General features: G+C 55.8%; 2 long non-coding RNA genes across 5 annotated transcripts in view; both read left to right on the forward strand.

The window, feature by feature from the left end:
- Positions 1-12,555, forward strand: part of LOC146401553 (uncharacterized) — an 838,561-nt gene that overhangs the window by 756,881 nt on the left and 69,125 nt on the right. The window lies entirely within an intron of this gene.
- LOC106504420 (uncharacterized) overlaps positions 1-12,555 on the forward strand; it is a 44,836-nt gene that overhangs the window by 6,476 nt on the left and 25,805 nt on the right. For 2 of the 4 annotated variants that reach the window (XR_014809205.1, XR_014809204.1), the window contains exon 1: positions 11,866-12,017. The exons of 1 other annotated variant lie outside the window; for it this stretch is intronic. This is a non-coding gene — a long non-coding RNA (uncharacterized LOC106504420). Of the gene's footprint in view, positions 1-11,833; positions 12,018-12,555 lie in introns of those variants that run through there. One more of the 4 variants, XR_001297869.3, reaches the window with a different exon arrangement.

Genomic DNA, 12,555 nt, shown 5'->3' on the forward strand with positions numbered 1-12,555 from the left:
TGGGTTAAGGGTCTGGTGTTGCCTCAAGCTGCAGCTTGGAAACTTTCATACACTGCAGCTGCAGCCCTAACAAGAAAAACATAATAAAATAAAATGGGGGTGATGATAGCACCTACCACCTAGGGCTGTGGTGAGGAGTCCGGGAACTCATGACTCTAAACCTTTTCGCAGGATGCCTGGCACATGGACATGCTTGCTAAATGTTGGTTATTATTGTGTGGGCCTGGCAAAAGGCAGATAGCTAGACAATTGGTAAAATGAATGTTCAATGGCCATCTCTTTTCTCCTCCCTGTCATCCCCGGAGGCCAGGTAGATAAAATCTGTTTCTGTGTGTATATAATTGAATGTTTAACCATGTGTGTATGAGCCCAGGAGGGGACAAGAGGACGCAAGCCCCCTGGCCCTCTTCCCTCACCCGTCCGCCTAGGCCCTGGCTTAGTCCACCTCCTCTGGCCCAGCCGAAGCCTCCCCTCCCATCAGACAGGCTCCCTGCTCTCTGTCCTCGGGACATTGTCCCCAGTGGCATCAGGAGCCCCAGCTGTCCCTGCTCCCTGGCTTTGGCCTATCCTTAAAGCAGGCCCCTGGGTGTGCCTGGGTGGGGGAGAATGGGAAGGGCTTAGATTTGGGGGTTAGAGTCAGTCACTGCTGCCATATCAATCAGAGCCCTTTCATCATCCGGAAACACCGGCTGCTCCAACAAGTCCAGACGGGGGTTCCCTGCCCCTCCCCAGTCTGCCCCCCTCTCCCCCCTTCCCTAGCTGACAGTCACTCTCACCCTTCCCCGGATGTGGGGGACAGGCTGGGGCAAGCCAGGGACACACTCAATTTCCCTTCCCTGCTGCCCCTCCCTGGGGTGATACCCACCCTTCTCCCCACCTGCCCCAAGTCCCCAGGACCTGGCTGGGGTAGCAGCCGGAGGGGTAGCCAGAAGAAGAGTCCACAGGAAGCTGACTGTGATTGGGCCTGAGCTCCTTGGGCAAGATGCTTTAACCAGAACCCTAGAAGAGCAAGGTGGGGATGGGGGACCCCCGAGCACAGAGTGGGGCAGGGCTACACTGGGGCTGATCCAATACTAGAGCCCAGAGTTTTGTGGGGTTTTTTTGTTTATTTGTTTGTTTGTTTTGTTTTTTTAGGCCTGCACCTTTGGGGCCGTAGCTGCCAGCCTACACCACAGCTCATGGTAATGCCAGATCCTTAATCCTCTGAGCGATGCCAGGGATCAAACCTGCATCCTCATGGGTACTAGTCAGATTCGTTTCCGCTGAGCCATGACGGGAACTCTGAGCCCAGAGCTTTGAATGACTCCTTTATTTCCCTTGTCCTGCAGCTTCAGTTTCCTTATCTGTGTAGTGAGGGACTAAGTGGGGAGGGGGTCTCCTGACCCGCTTCCAGCCCTGATTCTGTGCGCCTGCTCAGCCTCTCCTCTTGCCATCCTCGTGTTTCCCTGTTGATGTGCCCAGGTTTGCTGGGGGAGGTGGCTGGAGTGGGGTGAGGGAAGGGGGCACTTCCAGCAGATTCAGCCTCTGTTTTTTCCTTTTTTTGTCTTTTTGCCATTTCTTGGGCTGCTCCCATGGCATATGGAGATTCCCAGGCTAGGGGTCGAATCAGAGCTGTAGCTGCCGGCCTTCGCCAGAGCCACAGCAAGGCTGGATCCAAGCTGCGTCTGCAACCCACACCACAGCTCACGGCAACACTGGATCCTTAACCCACTGAGCAAGGCCAGGGATTGAACCTGTGATCTCCTCGTTCCTAGTCGGATTCATTAACCACTGAGCTATGATGGGAACGCCAATTCAGCCTCTGTTTTCAACAACTTGACCCCCTCTGCCGACTAAGACACTGGAGGCTGTTGTATGGGGAGGGTCTGCTTTGGGCAGTGGCCAGATTGGTTCTGTTGGGTTTACAGTTCAGGGCTCTGCTCACTGGACTCTCCAGACTGGAGTCTGATGGAGGCCTGATGTCAACATCTTGTGGGATACGATTGTTCAAAAAGGATGGAGAGGGTATGGATGGACAGGAGACAGTGAGGTGGGCAGGATCCAGGATCCCAAATGGGGTGGGTAGGGAAGCGCTGGCTGAGCCAAACTCAGAGCCAGGCCTCTGGGGATCCAGATAGTGGTGTTCCCCCACCTTAGCCCCTCTGACGGTAAGGACCTAGGCTGAATTGTGCAGGGGTCCCAAAGATCAAAAAAATTCATCTCTCCCCCGGCTGACTTCTGATTGCTCCGCTGGAAGGAGAGAGTGGACCTCACTGTGATAACAGCCAATGTCTTCCCCTTTGGCCTGTATCACCAAGTCGTGGGGGGAAGGGGTGGCGGGAGCCCTGGAGTGTGCTTCGTGATCTTGGGCTCTTCTCCTGGCTCCACCCTTCTCCCATCGGCTGCGTGACTTTAGGTGAGTCACTGGGACTTGGCCTCTCCATCTGGACAATGGGTCCCTGCCCTGCCTTCTCAGTAGCGCAGGTGGGTGTGGGAATCTCCAGGAAGCGGTGGGTGCGCCTCTGGGACAAGATGGTCCTTCAGCATCTACCCATCCCTTACCCCATGGCCTGAGGCAGCTGCTGCTAAAAAAAAAAAAAAATCATTGACCAATCCTGAGTCAAAATACCTCCATCTCCAGAGAACATCTGACACAGCAGCGCTTGCTGCCCTCAGGGAGCTTGCTGTCAGAGCCAGTCAGCCTACAGGCTGGGGCAGACAGAGGCCCAATTTAAACCTGAGGAAGAAGCGGGGGAGGAGTCCCACAGCCACACAGCCTAGACACAGTGGCTGCCCAGGTGTGTTTGCCTCATAAAACCTGCAAGGCCTTCCCATCGTCCCCATATCCTTTTTTTTTTTTGGCCACGCCTACAACATGTGGAGGTTCCCTCGCCAGGGATCGAACCCTCGCCGAAGCAGTGACAATGCCAGATCCTTAATCCATGGAGCCACCAGGGAACTCCAGCCTCTGAGCCCTCTATCCTTCTCCCCTCTCTCTCTGCCCCTCCTCCCAGCCAGGTGAATGTGCTGTGTCTCCCAGCAGGCTGGAAGCACCTCGAGGACCTGGGCTGCCTCCAACCTGGGGGTGGGGGGGGGCACCTAGCGCAGTGGCTGTGCCTAGGGGATGCTCATTCGGAGCCGGCAGGGATGCTGGTGGCATCCAATCCCTGTTTGCTTTTCTGTTTCCTGAACAAAGCCCCTGGCCTGAGTTTGAACACTACAGTGGTGGGGACTATCACAAGGTCATGGTCAGGCATGTTTTGGGAGGGCAGTGGGGTCCAGAAAAAGAGAGGGAAAGAGAAACCCCAGACCCTGGGTGAAGGGGAGATCCGGGTAGAAACTCAGAAGAGGGAGGAAGGCAGAGTGTCTAAGAGGTCCCCTGGAGCTGAACCCCTCCTTCCCATCATCTGTCCAGCTTGCAGCTGATTGCTAAGGACAGAGTCATGCCCAGAAAAGCACCCCTACATCCTTGTGGGCTCCCTGACCGGGCATAGGGGTTGAGGTCCTAGGACTCTGGGAGAAAAAGCCTGGGTCCTGGGGACCTAGAAGGTCTGAGACAGGCCCTGGGGCCAAAGGGGGTTGTAGCGAGGTCTAGCAGGGGACTGGGGGGCTAGCAAGGGCAAGGCCAAGAAGGTGAAGGGTACCTTGGAAGTGGCAGGTGTACCTTGGGTATTCCCTATCCTTACCTCTGCCCTTCACAGAAATCCCTCAGATAAAATTCAGGATTCCAGTTCAATTGGAATTTCAGGGTGCTCCAGCTCTGGGACTCCCTTCTGCATAAACAGAGAGAAGAGTAATTTTTCAGTATATCTCAGCTATCGCACAGGACAACGATCGCCCTGTATTTTTCTTTGCTAAACCTTGCAAGCCTACCCCACCTCCACCATGGGGACACCTGTCTCCCCCGGGGGCTGCCCGGAAGTGGGCTACATCCAAGTTCTGGTGGGCTGGTCCCCCTGCTCCCAGCCAGGCTGGAGGGCCCTGGATGTGCTGGTTCCGTCGTGGCTGTGGTGAGCGGCAAGGCAGGGTGTGTGTGGACTGGGGGAGGGGAACGGGGCAGTGGTGAGAGCCAGAGACAAGGGAAAATTTTCCTGTGGGTTCCTGTCTCGTCCCCTCCCCAGACTCACCGTCACCCAGGGCCTGAGTCACTGGGGGGAAGGGGCCGGGACCAAATTTTTCCACTCAGCCCCTAGCCCTGTAACTCAGCTCACCTGATCGGCCCCGCCCACCCAGAGGGAAATTCCAGTCCTAAATCCTGTCCGGAATTCTCTCTCTGGCCAGCCCGCGCCGCATTGGGGGTTGGGGAGCCTCTGGGGTCAAGAGACACCTCTGGGACTCCCTTCTGCAGAAAGAAGAGAGCAGCTTGCTGAGGGCACAGCTGGGACCAAACTTCAGGGCTGGGCATGGGAGCAGCAGGACTGTGAAATCTGAGGCTGAGCCTGGGACAGTGTGTGTGAAGATGTCTCCTGGGGGCTTCCTGGGTTCAGTTGACACCAATTTAGACGGTCCCCAGCCTGCGGTGTGTGTGAATGCGTACGTGCGTGCTCTTCTCGCCCAACTGCTGGTGGTGGAGGGGCTGCAAGTACACAGCCACTGCCAGCATAAAGCCCATGTTCTTTTATTCCTTTAGTCGGTGAACCGCTTCTTTTATTCAACCTTGTGTATAGATTCGTTCCAGGAAAAAAAGAAAATTCCAAGTCCATTTTAATAAAACAAAGATGTCTATAAAAAGTACAATTCAGGAGTTCCTGTTGTGGCCCAGGGGGTCACGAACCCGACTAGTATCCCTGAGGAGGCAGGTTCGATCCCTGGCCCTGCTCAGGGGTTTAAGGATCTGGGGGTGGCTGCAAGCTTGAGACCATAGGTTAAGGATCCTGTGTTGCCGTGACTGTGGTGTAGGCCGGCAGCTGAGGTTCTGATATGACCCCTAGGCTGGAAACTTCCATATGCCGCAGGTGTGGCCCTAAAAAGAAAAAAAAAGTGCAATTCGGACAGTGACTGAATCATACTCAAGCCTAGTCTTTGGCCTGACGTTCAAAGCCCTTTGTGTCCAGACCTCAAGGTACCTTCCCGTGGTTATCCATTGCTGCTCCTTTTGGTGCTCTGGGCTCTCATCCAGGTCCTCAAACTCAAATGCCTACAGGGGCCAGACAGGTAACTGGGGACATGGGAAGCAGACTGGACTGGGGAGGGGGGGAGGTGTGCTCCTTAGCTTCTCAATGGTTGTTGCATTTCTGGAATTTAAGACTACAAAGCCCGCCTTCCTCCACCCCCAACTTCATTGTTTACCTTCTGGCTCTGGTGATGGACTGTGCCTTTTTCAAGGACGCCGTGCAGGCCAGTGCGGGTGGGCCAGACAGAACACGTCTGAGGGCCGGATGTGGCCCATGGGTGCTGGTTTGCAACCTCCCTATCTGTCAAATTGCACCTTTAGCCGTTTCTTGTAAAGGCTCCTCCAATTCCTGCCTCTGTGCCTTTGCTTAAGCTGTTCCCTGACCTAGAATAACCCTCTGCCATCTCTGGGTGTCCAAATTCTATCCATCTTTCAAAGTTCAGCTCACAGGCCACCTCTCCCATGAGGCCTCGGTCACCCTTGCCTTGCACTTTCTCCATCCTCTGTCTACATATTTTAGGACCCAAATCACTTCCTGTTTTATGTTAAGTTTATTTATAGTCCTGCTGAATCACCTGTAGGGGTCAGTCCTGTGGTCAGTTAACGTCTGACTGCCTGGTACAGAGCAGTCGTTCAATAAATAATTGTGGAAAGAATGTCAAATGGATGAACGTAAAAACCCACACATCCCTTTGAGTCAGAATTGGGCTCAAATCATGGCTTTGCTCATTTATTATGGCTGGGCAACTTAGGGCAAGTTACTTTGTCTGAGCCTCTATTTCATCATCTGTAGAATGGGTGGCATATTAATAGCATCTACATCTGGAGGTAGTATGGAGAAGAAATACATTAACGCATTTTTGTTTTAATTAATACATTAATACAAAAAGCACTGAGAGGAGTGCCTGTGGTGGCTCAGAGGTTAAGAACCCAACTAGTATCCATGAGGAGGAGGGTTCAATCCCTGGCTTCCCTCAGTGGGCTAAGGATCTGGTGTTGCCATGAGCTGTGGTGTGGGTCGCAGACGTGGCTCAGATCTGGCATCGCTGTGGCTGTGGAGGAGGCCGTCAGCTGCAGCTCGGATTCAACCCCTAGCCAGGGAACTTCCATATGCTGCGAGTGTGGCCCTAAGATGAAAGAAAAAAAAAAAAAAGCACTGAGAAATGTGCCAGACAAATACAATAAATATAAGTCCTCCTCCTCCTCATTACTATTATTGTTATTATTATATAGTTTAAAGGCTGCCTCCTCCATGAAGCCTTCCCCCCTCCTGCAGTTGGAGTTCACCTTTCCCTCCATTGAGTTCCTGCTGTAGTTTGTTTGCCCTGTGTTATAAGGAGCAGTCTACATAACTGACTCCTCCCTCAGGTTGTCACCTCTTAGAGGGCAGGTCCACGCTTCATTGATCTCTGTGTTTCTCAGTCATTCACACAAGAGTTACTGAGTGTTTTCAAAAGCCAGGCACAATGCTCGGGGCTGGAGACAGGCTGGTGAAAAGATATGTCCAGTGTAGCACCTGGCGCCATGCCTAGGTTAGCGTTCGTGTCTGCAGAGTCTGCAGAGTCCCATTCTTCTTGACCCAAGGTCTCCTGGCATCACTGGGGGATGGGCTGGAATGAGGTGGAGGGGTGGGGGCCCAGCAGAGCCCAGGCTCCACTGACCACTGAGGGGCAGCTCTCCCACAGTGGGATGGGAGGGCAGGGCTGAGCTGCCACTAAAGGAACAGTGAGCAGGCTGGGCATGGGGGTGCCTGGGTCCTTCATGTGGGGATTGGGATGGTCCTAGCAGGGTAGGGATCAGCTCTATGCCCCAGCCAAGTGGAGACCCCCACCCCCACCCTCCACCCGGCCTCCCCAGAGACACGCAGCTTCAGCTTCAGGATTCAGGCCTCATGCTCAAGAAGCGACCTGGAGAGATCACTGTGAACCAGACTTTTACCGGCTCTAGGGTCAGACTCTGGGTGTGACTTCCAGCAAGTTACCTGGCTTCTCTGAGCCTCGGCTTCTTCAAAAGGAATGGGTGTGTTCAGACCTCCCTGGGTCTCAGCATTAGCATAGGCTGCTTGCGCTAGGCTGGGAGTGGGGAGCTCTTGGTTGATTCCTGGCCTACTCCTAACTTCCTGTGGGACCTTGGACTCGCCCTTTGCCCTGGGACTTGGAGGCTCCCAAGCTGTAAGAGGAGCAGTGACCTCCCAGCCTCAAGAGGCTTTGAGATTCTCGGCCTGGGGTCCAGCCCCTGTGAGAGGGCCTTGCCCTCTCCATCCCCGGGGGTCAATTTCCCCTGAGAAATGGGGTCCTTATGCACTCAGGTCCCAAGGATCCCAGCCCCAGCTCTCCAATTCCAGCTTCAGTTTGGGGACCTGAGTACTTGGTCCTGCCCTAACCCCCCACTTGTTCCCCTTAGACCACTGCCACTTGCAAGTGGGGCTCAGCTCAGTGTCACCCCCGGAAGTAGTCACAGGTGGGTCCCTGTGTCTGCACACTTCATGTTCCCACCCCTTTGCCAGAGGTCATTTACGGGGTCCATGGCCACAGCCAGGAGGCACAGACAGAAGGGAAGGAGCTTCTGGAAACCACCCGCAAGGGTGGGTGATAGAAGACAGGCAGGAGGCTTGGGCTTTGTCCTATAAGTGGGGATTCTTCTTCTTCTTCTTCTTTTTTTTTTTTCATTTTTGGACACCCCAAGGCATAAGGAGTTCCTGAGCCAGGGATCTGATCCGAGCCCCAGTTATAACCCAAGCCGCAGCTGCAGCAGCATGGATCCTCAGCCTACTGTGTGTGGCCAGGGATCAAACCCACGTCCCAGCGCTTCCAAGACACTGGCGATCCCATTGTGCCACAGCGGGAACTCCATAAGTGGGAATTCTGAGCATATGTGGTTCTGTCAGGCCTGGCTTCAGAGTCCTGGTGGGCCATGGAAAGGAGGGACCCTGTTATTTGGCCTCCAAAGGCAGGGGAGAGAGGAGGAGGTGCTGAAAGAGAGGGCTTGGGAAGTCTCCCTCCCCCACCCAGGCCAGGATGAAAGCCCCCTTCCCTAACCCCCTAAGTCCCTGGTCCTTATTAAAGATCCTAATCCTCCAGCCCCCAGCACAGAATCAGAGGCCTCCTCCCCCAGGTCTGGAGGGGAGGGGACAAGATATGCTTTCTCTGTCCCTTTCCCCCTCCCCCACCAGCCAGGCTGGGCTTGGGCACCTGCCTGAGTGGTCAGTGGGCATCTGGGGTCCCCCCACCACCGGCATCCCAGGATGGAGCTTCTGGGAAGCGGAGGAGGGAGAAGGGGAGGAGTCCTGGGAAAAGAGGGAATGAGGAGGAGGTGGTGTCGATGTTGGGACCATGTGGGAGAGTCCCTGGCAAGAGGCACTTCTCGCTTCTCCTTGCCCCTTGCCTCCCGGAGATCCCCCACTGAGGGGAGCCCAGAGGGTGGGCACGGGCACCCAGCTCAGCACCTCTGCTGGGGCAGAGCCAGGCTGGGAGCCCTCGGGCGGCGGTTTCCATGGCTCTCCAATAGGACAGATCCCTCCCTCACTTGCTCTTGCCTCCCCTACCCCTGGGCGGCTTGAGGACAGAGGGAAAGGCCGAGGGGAAGGCACTTTGGCAGGTTAGCGTAGCAAGTGCAGCAAGTGATGGAGGAGGCCAAGGCCAGCGTTTGCAGTTGGCTCCTGGTCTGGATGGCCTAGTGCCGGCCTGCGTCGTTTCCACGAGCCCAGAGCTTCCTGGAGAACTGTGGGGCAATCCCGTCCTGCCCTTTTGCCTCCATTCTTCCCAGGGGCCACTGAGATCAGCTTTCCTGGGCTCTCCTTTCTGTGCTGCTGGGTTGGAAGGTCCAAGCTTCTCCATGCCCCCCCGCCCTCCCTTCCATCGTGTGGGCTTCCCCAGCTGGGGGTGCTGGGCTAGAGGCTGAGGGGAGCTCCGGGGAAAGAATAGAGCATGTTCTTAGGCAGCTCCTGGGCTGTTGGGTCAAGACACAAGCTCCACCCCCAGAAAACAGACTTGGAAACAGAGACATGCCCTGCTTTTCACCCACTGTTGACTGAAAGGGGCAGGTGGTCAGTTATGCAGACCAGAGATGTAATCAACTGTATTTCGTCAAGAGCAAGACAAATTACAGACCATCGAGGAGAAAGAACGCTGCTAATTAAACTATGACACAGTGCCTTCTTGTTGTTGATTGCAAGGTGCATCCTGATTTCAGAGATGTTAAAATGTCAAAAATGTGTGTCAGGGCACCAAAATAAAAAACATTTCTCTGGGACATACATTTATTTTTCTGCATTTCACAGTGTTACTTAGAAAGGTTGTTCTAGGCATTCCCTTTGTGGCTCAGCAGTTAACGAACCCGACTAGGATCCATGAGGATGAGGGTTCCGTCCCTGGCATTGCTCAGTGGGTTAAGGATCTGGCGTTGCTATGAGCTGTGGTGTGGGTCAAAGATGTAGCTTGGATCTGGCATTGCTGTGGCTGTGGTGTAGGCCAGCAGGTGCAGCTCCGTTTCAACCCCTAGCCTGGGAACTTCCAGGTGTGGCCCTGGGGAAAAAAAAAAAAGGTTGTTCTGAGGTTAAGGAGATTAGATGGATCAAGCCATTGGGACAGTGCATGACACACAGTAAATGATCACTGAATGTTGTTATTATGCTTGCCATTATAGGTACATGAATTTTATATGCAGGGGAAAGTCCTTTTTTGCTCATTTTGTATTCTCCTAGAGGCTAAGGTCTCCGAGGACAAAAGTGGCTCGAGGCAGAGGGGCCAGCAGAGCTGAGGAGGCAGCTGGGAGGGGTCTCTACTCTCTGAGAGAAATCTCCAGTGTCTTGTAATCCCCATGGAGGCATCAGAAGGGGGCTGAGCCCAGAGGCTGCCCTTGCCAATTGCTCTGAAAAGCACCACCCCTGACTCATTACCCTTATCAATCAATCAGTCAATCAATCATGCAATCAATCCATTCATTAAGATATTTATTGAGCACCTGCGCTGTGACAGTCTCGGGGCTAAATCCCCTCCTCCAGCAGCCCCCAAGTGGCCGGCCTGGCCCCTGTCTATTAGAAGCATCCAGGCCTCAGTTATTCGAACTGGCACATCAAAGGCGGATTGACCCTGACCCACCATCAGGGGCTTTTTTCCATGGATCAGCCCAGCTCCTCCCCGCCTCACCCAAAGGGGTTTTGGTTGGGGCGGGGGCGGGGGGGGGAGTGTGGTGGGGGGTGGAATCTTCATTTCCCAGGCACTTCTAGGCCTTTGTAGAGGCTGTTCGCTCTGCCAGGACACCCTCAGTTCTGTTCTGCGCAAAGCCACACAAGGAGGTTTGTTTCAAATCCTTTCTCTAGAAAGTCTTCTCTGAGAACGCCTGCCCCCTGCTCAGCCTCCTGTGGCCCGGGCTTCTCTCTGGCTTTTGCGTCCTAGCTCAGGGGGCCGGATGCCAGCGGAGTGAGGACAGGGTTCCTAACACCCCTGCTCTAATTCCGAGTTCTCCCCTCCCAAATCTATACAGCATGTTCATGGGAACCGGGCACAGTGACAGGCCCTGCCCTGAGCCCTCTCAGCCCACTGGGCTATGACGTCCTCCCCTGCCTGGCCACATTCCTCAGGCCTCCCATCCTCAAATCCCAGCCTCCTCCATCTGATTGGGGTGTTCCTCCTGAGCAGGGCAGGCTGTGTGGTAGGCACTTGGGGGGGACCCTTGTCTCTCCCCAGCCACAGATCACCGGCTAAACCCTGCCCCCACCCCCTCTCCTCCCCTGGGGGGGCCCTCGGCTGTTTACCATTCAAGGGCAGACCCCAGGGGCCAAGGCCTTTCCCACACCCAGGACTGAGCTGTCCCGTCCCCAGCTTTCCAAGAACAGGCTCCATCGAGCACACGCATTGTGAAATGATCCTGCTGGGCCCTCAGAGGGATGAGGCCATTTGTGGGCTGAGTGGGCTGCTGCCGGCTGCCAAGGGTCAGGCCAGGGACCTGCATGTGCCAGGAGCCAGGACTCAGGCCACAGCCTCGGGAGCACCCACCTCCTCCCTGAACGCAAGCCTTAGGAGCCAGGGAAGTCGGGGGAGTCTGGGGAGCGGGAGCCAAGCCCCTCAGGCCACCCTCCTGCTTTCCTCCGCAGGAGGGCTTCTCCAGAGGAGGAGACCACAGAGAGGAAAACACAACTTCCGGGCTGGGGGCAAGACCGGAAGTAGAATCTGTGGGGCCAATGAAAGTGAAAACGCAGGTCCTTTGCTGGACAGCAAAACACTGAGCCGAGCAGGGGGCTGCCTGGCACGCATCCTGCTGGAGGTGCCCTAGGAGGCCTGTGGCTGAGCCCCACACTGTCCTGAGGAGGCATCTGTGGCCTGAGAGGGACAGGGCCTTGGCCACTGCCACTTGGAGTGGAGGCTGGGGTCCTGCTCCCTGTCCAGTACCTGCACAGGAGGCCTTTTCTCTGTCTTGGGCTCTCCCACTCGCCTAGATCCTTCCTGGTCACTTCTGAGCCTCCAGAAATGTTTTCTGTCCCCCAAAGTCTCCTCCTCCAGGAAGCCTTCCTTTCCTGTCTAGACCAGTTTGACCTGCTGAGCGTTCCCCTGCTTTTTACCCCTTCCAGGCTCACTCCTGTAGCTTTGCCCTTGAACTTCTGAGCCTTTAGTGAGTACATGTTGGCGAGAGCACAGCCTCCTTCCTCCCTTGCTCACAGTTTTTGAGGGCGTCTCCCTCATCAGACTCGGGGCTCCCTGAGGACAAGGCAGGGCCTCTCTTCAGGCTGGGGGGGGGCCTCCTGGTGTTGGAAGCTTCCCTCTAACCTTGCCTCTGCATGCAGGAGGCCCTCCCGACATTGCACACAAGAGGGGACCGAGCTCCTGGGCGGTCACCCCTGCTGGCTGTATGCCTTGCGGGGGCACTCGTCTTGCTCCTCGTTTTCCACCATCTTCGTGTCCTTTCCAGATCCGTGGCAGCGGATTCTGTGAGTGGGGCTGGGTGGGGGAGATGGAGCCAGGGGTGAGGGAGGGAAGCGGGGGCATTGGGAGGCAGGGTGGCTCCCATCCTCCGAGGGCCCCCAAGGAGAGAAGGCAGCAGGGCCTCCTTCCCACGGCCTCCCCTTCGGCCGCATGTGAGGGAGGAGGGCTGGTCCTGGGCTGGGGTCAGGGTCCAGGAGCAGCCACTCAGCTGAGGCCGGTCACGCAGAGGCAGGGTTTGCGGCATTTGGGCCGCAGGAGAAGGGAGGGAATGTGAGGAATATCCTGACTCAGCACCGCGCCCCCCCATCCCGGGATAGGCGTTCGGGGAGGACGGATTTGATTGCTGAGAACACGCAGATGGTGGAGGCCTGTCTGCCGCTCCCTCCGTCATCCCCATTCTGCGTCCCCCTGGGTTGTGTTTGGGGACAGAGAGAAGGCAGGAACCCTGGAGTCTCCCCCTCCCACCCCAAAGATAATGGGGAGGCAAGAAAGGCAGCTGAGGGAGGGGGGTGAAGGGGGGGAGGGGTGCCTTTTGACACTGTC

The sequence above is a fragment of the Sus scrofa genome, chromosome 7, assembly GCF_054392235.1.
Source record: "Sus scrofa isolate SSC_HxYL_T2T_F1_AM1 chromosome 7, Sscrofa_HxYL_maternal_Yorkshire_Landrace_v2.0, whole genome shotgun sequence".
Classification (NCBI taxonomy): Eukaryota; Metazoa; Chordata; class Mammalia; order Artiodactyla; family Suidae; genus Sus; species Sus scrofa.